Raw genomic sequence first — 9,195 nt, 5'->3', positions numbered from 1 at the left:
ACGAGACCAGATATATCATTTTCTGTCTCTAAGCTGGCTAGATACACTAGTTGTCCTGACAAAACTCATTGGGGTGCTTTGGATAGAGTACTAAGGTACTTAAAGGGCTCGGTGTCACTGGCCATACATTATGGCAGATTCCCTGTTGTTCTTGAGGGATATAGTGATGCTAGCTGGATAGCCAAAAACTCCGGGAGTAATGGGTGCTCAGGATATGTTTTTATCTTAGGTGGGGGCGCAGTCTCCTGGAAGTCTGCAAAACAGATTTTAATAACCCGGTCTACATTTGAAGCCGAGTTATGTGCGTTAGATACGACTGGTACTGAGGCAGAATGGCTATTTGGGTTGTTACCGCAACTTCCCGTTGTAAGTCAACCTCTTTCACCAATTGTTGTACATTGTGATAGCCAAACCACAATAGCAAAGGTGATGAGTTGTAAATACAATCAAAAGACCAAACGACACATCCAAGTTAGATTGAAGTCTATAAGAGCATTAGTGTCAGACAGAGTAATGGGCATTGACTTTTGTGGGAACAAAGGACAATGTGACTGATCCTTTGACGAAAGGATTGAATCTGTCACAAGTTTATAAGTCCAGATTGGGGATGGGACTGAAAACCCATCAGTGATATATCTACGACGGCAACCCAACCTTTTGAGTGGAGATCCCACAAAGAAGGTTCAATGTGGTATCAACAAGTTGTAAGGGTATGTCAGAGCACCAAATAGACTGATACTTTGTATTTGGAGTCTGTCCCCTGAAATTCTGGAAGGTGCTGCTACTGCAAGTATAATAAGAGTTTATCTCTGAATGGGGTCATGTCTTATAAGACGAGATGCTAGCAGTGCATCCCTGGAGACGCCCAACTAAGTGAATGTCGTTGTTTTGCCGCAACTAAGGAATTGGGTTATTCCTGAAAGCATTCATGAATAGGATCAGGACACATAACCTGAGTGTCAACCCTAAAGATCAACACAAAGCTGGTGGTTTGTTGTTACTGACAGACGTTGTCACACTCACAGGCTTAAATTCAAGGCTTAGTTCCATTTAACATGTTGATAACTGATGTCAGATAACTTAGACAGTGGTTCAAACCGGAATGTACCATTATTGAAAGCAAGTCATAGAAACTTGAGTTCAAATTTATGTGTTTGTGGGGGATTGTTGTATTTGAATTTTCAAAAGCAGAAACCCACAGATTTGTAACAGCAACAGCCATTGAATTCACTTTGAATTTGGTTTAGTCTGCATTTGAATGTGATTTATTGAGAAAGAAAAACTGCCACCAAATTTCATTGCTGCTTCATTTCATTTGGACGGTTTCATGTGGGGAAATTACTGCCATTATGTCCTTCTTTATTGCTAAAATTTTTGGAAGCCTATATATAGGCTTGTCCATTCTTCATTTGAGACACACCACAAACAACAAACTCTGATTCTTGAGTTTTCTCTAATTCCCTCTTTCGGCTTCTATATTGTGTCTAATATTTGAGTCTCTTGTTTCGATAACAAGCTTCTGAGTGTTTGATCGAGGTGTTTTTCAGTATAGTGCTAAAACCGAAAGAACTGTAATCGTCTTATCCTGGGAGAAATTACGTTGGACCCGGTGCATTGCTGATACTGGGCGTATATTTTCTTCAAGGCAAGCAGTAATTCTGCAATTCAGTTAAATTAACGACTTCAAATTGGACTGAGAATTAATATGATACAATTCTCGTTGTTAGTTTTCGATTTAAATTTCTTATTATAAATAGCGTTTCTAATTGTGTTATGTTATTTGTTCCAACGTGGCTTTATTTGCTTTTGATTTCTCAAATCCGATTGTAATATTTCAAAACGTCGTTTCGATTGCTTGAAACCAAATATTTTTCCAACAAAAAATACATTTAACTCTTTATTATTTTAATATTTCTTTTGCAATTCTTATTTACAAACTTATCTTTGTTATATATATTGTTGAAAACAAAAAACGAGAGCAAGAAGAACGAAAATACGAAAAAAAATCAAGCTCTAATATTTCAATAGTTCTCAATACGCAATCTGGCAAAATGCACATTTATACATCTTATTAATTTTTTTAGGGTAAATTAGAACAACCTCCCATGACGTTTGGCATAATTACGAATACTCTCTCATTGTTTGAAAAATTATCAATAATTCCTGATTTTAATGGTCGTCTAACAATTAGCCGAGACCGATCGAATGATTCCACTTCGAGTCGAAACTCAGTTCATTCCTCCTTTCTAGTGGGAGAAGCATCCGAAGAAGCAGTGGATGCAGAGGCGAACTATCCATCAGTGACAAGAGAAGGTGGAATGACACCTTCGACTTTTTTTTTATTTGGGATAGACAAAACCAGAAACTTAGTTATGTATTATAATCTTTAATAAAATCCATCCCCGTACCCCGTCCCTTCCCCTTAAAATCTCGGCCTGGCCCAGTCCTGCCCGATTTAATTTTTTTTAATTAAGTAATATCAATTTAAATTTAGTAATTTAACATAATTTTTTTTTATCTATAATGAATCATATAATACAAAGAATATATTCAATTAATATTTTATTTTTTCAATAAGTGATATTAGTTTAGATTTAAATACTTTAATAGAGTTTTCAATCTAAAATTTATTGTATAAGACAAAATATACACTCAACCAATTTTTTATTTTTTATTAAGTAATATCATTTTAAATTTAGTAATTTAACATAGATTTTGATCTAAAATAAATTATATAATACAAAAATATCAAATAATTTTTTATTATTTCAATAACTAATATCATTTTAAATTTAGGTAGTTTAATTTTCAATGTACAACGAATTATATAATATAAACAAAACATTCATCTAATTTTTTAATTCCTCAATAAGTAAATATGAATTTAAAAAAATTTACATAATTTTATGTAAAATAAATTATATAATACAGATAATACACTTAACTAATTTTTTCTATAAGTAATACTAAGTATCTTTGTAAATTTAGGTTATTTAACATAGTTTTATTTTAAATAAATTATATAATACAAATAATACATATTCAGCTATTTTTTCGGTATTTCATGTATAAAGTTGGATATATACAAAATTATTTAGAAAGTTACCTATAATATCATAATTTTATATTAATAATGTATTACGTATAAAAAATATTAAAAAGATAAAGCAAAGCGGGTTTGGAGGGATCCAGTACAAAATTTGTTATCCCCAGACCCGGCCAGGTCTAATATTTTAGAAAACCTCCCGGAACCCAATAATATGAATCTCAAACTCATTTCATTCAGAGCGAGTCTGAGTCAAAACCCAAAAAATCGAATCTGATTGTTCTTCCTAACATCAATACTACATATATTGACATTTACAAAACAAAAAAGACCTTATATATATTGTCATCTTTCTAGCAACAATTATGCATAAAGTTAGCATCCCATCAATCTCTGATGAGACTTGTATAAATTCAAAAAGTTCAATTTAAGATAATAATAATTCAGTTTCTTTTCTGATAGACAAAAAGAGTGGGTAGCTTTGATTTCAATTATCATTATGAACCAAGATATGCCCTTAATAGTATATTATGGGATAATTATACTATTCTCTTCTGAAGTTTGATATAATTACACATAAATTTTTGTAATTTGAAAAATTACATCTAGTACCCTCGATGTTTGCTTCCGAATAAGAAATAGGTCATTCTAGTTAATAAATTGGTATTTACCCTTGATTGACTTAATACTAACTTATTACAGGTCAAATTTCTTTTCGACTAAACTGTCATTATAAATGTGAAAATATACCTCGTACATGCATATAGCTAAAGGTTAATTTTGTTATAAAAAGATTTATTTTGATATGCATTAAAAAAAAATACAATATTTATTTTTGTCATGGTTAAACACAAAATAGTAGTAGCACATAGTCGTTGACCACGGCCATACAACAGTTGTTGGTTGTGGTATCTGCAATGAATATTTACCACGATATTTAGTTCATAGCTATTAAAATTGTAGCCAATAGTCATTTTCTTTCTAGTAGTGCAATAAATCAGTAATAAGTCAATTACGGGTAGATATAATTTTTTATCCAGTTTTCTTGTCAATATCGACAAATTCAATAAATTCTGAACTTATTTGTTAGATGGAAGCAAATTTCAAAAATATTAGTATAACTTTTCAAATCGCAAAAAAATTATACATAATTACACCGATCTTTAAAAAAAAATATAATTATCTCTAAAATTATTTGTAAACATACTTATAAATTACGCACCAATACAATTTCCACATCGAGAAACAAACCATCGAACCCATAATCATTTAATTGCAAGCAATTCATTTTTCCTAATTGAACCAACAAGCTTCGACATAATTTCATTAATCTATTACATTCAAATTCTAGATGTATTATTTAGTCTTTCTCACAAATGTTAGACCTTCTTCGTTCTATCAGTCATCTTTCATTACATTAAACACTCCCGGGACCAATAATTTGATGAGAGGGAGAGAGAGTCAAGACGATGAATGGGGCATAGCGAGAAGAGAACAGACGGCTACGCGCTGTTTAAGAATTGAGGTCGACTGATTCTTGAAAGTCACCGCCCCTATTCTCCCGGAACCCTTCCCTCCCTCATCATTTTCATGGTCCCAATGCTTCGGACACAAAACTTTTTTATAAAATGTTTTGAATTCAAACTTTGGGTATATATAGGGTGATGAATAGCAATTTACCCCCTTAAAAAATGAGCATATTATCCTCCTATGAAAATAAATATAGCAATTTATCCCCTGTATTTTTTAAAATGAAGCAATTTACCTCCTTATACAGAGAGTTAAATTGCTTCATTTTAAAAAATATAGAGAGATAAGTTATTGTATTTTAAAAAATATAGGGAGGTAATCGCTATTTGTTCTTTTATAAGAGGGTAATTTGCTTCTTTACGATATCTATAAGGGGGTTTATTGCATTTTTCTGGTATATATATATATGTGGATGTTCGTTGCATGAGTGCAAAAAAAATCACTTATTGGTTTTAAGGGACAATTCAATGATTTAAGTACAAAGTTTCCCTACGTGAGGTTTTGTGATTGAATTTATACGTGTTTTGAATGCGTGTTTCGTGTTTTAATTTTAAGTGTGTTTTAGATGCGTGAGAGTAAACAAAAAATTCATTTATTATGCTACGAGAAAAATTATTTTCTTTGAATTTCTTTTGATAACATATAATTAATCAATGTGAAAAATCACTCTTTTTTTTTAATTTTGGTTCTTTTTGTATAAATATTGACTAATTTTGGCTTCGACAGCCATTTTCCAAAAACAAACATCTCCCAGGAATTATATAAGTTTCATATAAGAGTAGTCCTTTTTTATTAATTAGCACTAAAAAAAAGTATGAACTATTATTCCTCGTATTATAAATGAGTACGACACAAAAAATATGATAGATGAATATTATTATCATAAATCAAGCAAAAGCAATACAAAAATTAAAACTTTGATCATAGTTAATTAATATTTATCATAATTTTAGTTATGATTAAAACATCTGTAATGATTTCTAGTTAAGGGTGATCCGTTTGTCTCGCTTGCGAACCAATAACTAATACTCATTACGCAGTTGTGGTTAATTAATTGTCGTTGCATTTTCTTGTCTTTAACTATGATAATTAGAATATGACCAAAAAAATTATATTTCTTCTGAAGTGACTTGCACCGAAGCTGGTCCCATCTTTATATTTATAGAGGCGAGTTGGTCCAACGACTGTATAATTGATTTTAAGATAATTAATTATGAGAAAATTGATGTTGGATTAATAATTATTTTGAAAGAAATGATTATGTTGTTTGGATTCACAATTTTAATGTCGATTATGCGAAATTTGAAATTATTCTTATTTTTATGGTTAATTAGGTAATTTTAAAAGTATTTAATTGGCATAATGAATTATTAAATGAAAAATAATTATGATAAAATTAAAAATATTATTTATAATGAAAATAATTTTTAAAATATAGAAAATATGCAGATAAAAAATAAAATAAAATAAGTGAAGAATAATTGATTGTGGGCAAAATAGAGCATGAGATTTCTCATTCTCCATTGTCAGTTAGGACAAATAAAAATGGGCGGTCAACTCTCCACTCCTTCAACTCTTGACTTTCTCCACACCTTTTGCTTAAATTTCCTTTTTTTTTTAATGGTAAATTATAATTATTTTTCCTAAAATTTGACATAATTATAAATATTTTTTAATGTTTAAAAAATTATAAATACATTTAAAAATATGCCCATTTTGTTAGCTTTTATTAGGTTTTCGTTCAAATTTTATGATGACTAAAATACTCTTTTGAATCATGAATTATATTTTTTATATTTTTAAAATAAATTAAAGATATTTTAATGGACTAATATTCTATATGGATTATTTATCTTACTCACTCTTATTTTTTAAAATATTTTTTTTTGTTTTCTTTTTTAATTTCAGCAAGAGTAAATTAGTAGTATCAGTCTCACCGTTTAGGGACTATATAATTATTTTTCATTTGAGGGGGGTATTTTGTAATATTTTAAGTAATGAGGGGGTATTCTTAATTATGCCAAATTTTAAAGAAGATAGCTAAAATTTTACCCTGCTTTTATCAAGTCAATATTATCAAAGTACCGACAAGTTGTTGCCCCAATATTAAGTAATGATAATTACACTCACTCCCTCGAGATTTCGTGTAGTTATACTTAAATTCTCTGTAGTTTGAAAAATTACATCTAGCAACTCTTAAGTTTGCTTCTATCTGACAAATACTGACGAACGAAAGATACTGACATAAGTTTAAAAACAACAAAAAAAAGAAGAAAGATAAATAATTTTTTTGTTTTGCCCCTCATTGAACATTCCCATATATATTTTTGTTCTTATAAAGAGATAAATATACTATATATATATGGAATGAAGTTAACATCATTATATTCTTTTTCCCTTCATAAGTACAAAAATTATTCTTAAAAAATATTAAATGAGGAGTAAAATTAAAAATTCATGCAATTTTTTGGCTAACATCAACATTTCGTCCAAATCCTAACAAAAAGGGATCAAGTGTAAATAGTGAATTTTTAGAGGAGGTGTAAATATAATTTCAAAAAAAAAAGAGAAAAAAACATAATTTTTTATTTTTAGATGGCGTTTAAGTGTAATCAACCCTAAATTTTTAAAAAATATAATATTAGATTCCAATGATGTTTTCCATTGTATAATATGCATTGATTATAGGCCAAATTGCATATTAACCCATGTGTTTTAAAAAATCAGCTAAAAGTTTTCTATATTTTAAAAATAAGTAAAAAAATAAACCCTCTATTTTTTTAAATATAACATACTTGCCCCTCACTGTTAGTTGAAGTTAACGACGTTAGTCTTTTTATCAAAAGATTGTTATACCTTTATCTATTATATATTACTTTTTATTTTCATGATCGTTCAATTTTTTATTGCATAACAACAATAGGATTTAATCAATACATTTGAATTATTAGATCTAAATTATTAAGGATTAAGATTTAAATATTAAATGTATAATTATAAAATATAAATTATTATTTTATAAAAAATAAAAACAAACAAAATTAACCCCAACCCCACCCCACCAGGCCCATCTCTCCCCCTCCACTCACTGCCCCTCCCCACCCCACCACCAAGCCCCCCTCCCTCCTCCACCCGCCGCCCATCCCAACCCCTCACATCGCCCAAGGCAGGGGGCGACGTGGCAACCCGACACCGAGAAAGGCGATGGCAACATTGCAAGGCAAAAGGGGGCGACGTCAACTTGTGCGATCGCTCAAGATAATTTTGGACGATAATTTTTTTTTTTAACATTTTTAGTAAATTTAAAATTAACTTAAAAAAAAGCAAAATTTAAAAATGATAAAAAAAATTTTAAACATAGTAAAAGAAAATATTAAAAGTTTCAATAGAAATACATATACTAGTAAATTTAAATTGTTTATAATAAATAATTAATTATTTTTTGGAAATAAATATTAATTTAATTAGTTAAAAAATATTATTGTTTTTTTTTATAAACATTTACATTGATAAATATTTAAATTTTATAAATTGAATTTAGAATATTATTTTTGGTATTTTCATATTAATTTAATATTTATTTTTTTAAATTATAATTTGTAAAATATATATATTGTGTTTTGATACTTAAATAAAATTATTAAATGTTTAGGATGGATAGAAAATATAAAAAAAAAATCATTGAAAACAAGTTTAAAATAAGTACATTTAATCATAGTGATTTTAAATACATTTGAATTGTTACATCTAAATTATTAAGGGTTAAGATTTAAATATTAGATTTATAATTATAAAATATAAATTATTATTTTATAAAAAATAAAAACAAGCAAAATTAACCCCACCCCCACCCCACCAGGCCCCTCTCCACCCCTGCCACAAAGCCCCTCTCCACCCCTGCCACAAAGCCCCTCTCCTTCTTCCACCTTCCGCCCACCCAATCCCTCTCACGCCGCCCAAGGCAAGGGGGTGTTGTCGCAACCCAACGCCGAGAAGGGCAACGACGATGTTGCAAGGCAAAGGGAGCGAACGTTGCAAGGCAAAGGGGGGCGACGTCAAAATTGGGCGATCGCCCAGGGTAATTTTGGGCGACGATCTTTTTTAATGTTTTCAGTAAATTTAAAAATTAATTTAAGAAATACGTAAAATTTAAAAATGATAAGAAAATTTTGTTTAAATTTTTAAAATTTAAAAATAGTAAAAGAAAATACTCAATTTTCATTACAAATACATATACTAGTAAAATGTAAATTATTTATAATAAATAATTTATTATTTTTTTGAAATAAATATTAACTTAATTAGTTAAAAAATATTATTGTTTTTTTCATAAACATTTAGATTGATAAATATTTAAATTTTAAAAATTGAATTTAGAATATTATATTTTGTATTGTCATATCAATTTAATATTTCTTTTTTTAAATTATAAATTTGTAAATATATATATATTGTGTTTTGATATTTAAATAAATATATTTAAAAATAAAGTTATTTATTGTTTAGGAGGGATAGAAAATATAAAGAAAATCATTGAAAACAAGTTTAAAATAAGTATATTTAATCATAGTAATGTTAAATACTATATAGGGGTATTTTTATCAATTAATAACAAAAAA

Source organism: Sesamum indicum, linkage group LG5, assembly GCF_000512975.1.
Source record: "Sesamum indicum cultivar Zhongzhi No. 13 linkage group LG5, S_indicum_v1.0, whole genome shotgun sequence".
Lineage (NCBI taxonomy): Eukaryota > Viridiplantae > Streptophyta > Magnoliopsida > Lamiales > Pedaliaceae > Sesamum > Sesamum indicum.
This window is presented reverse-complemented; position numbering follows the sequence as displayed.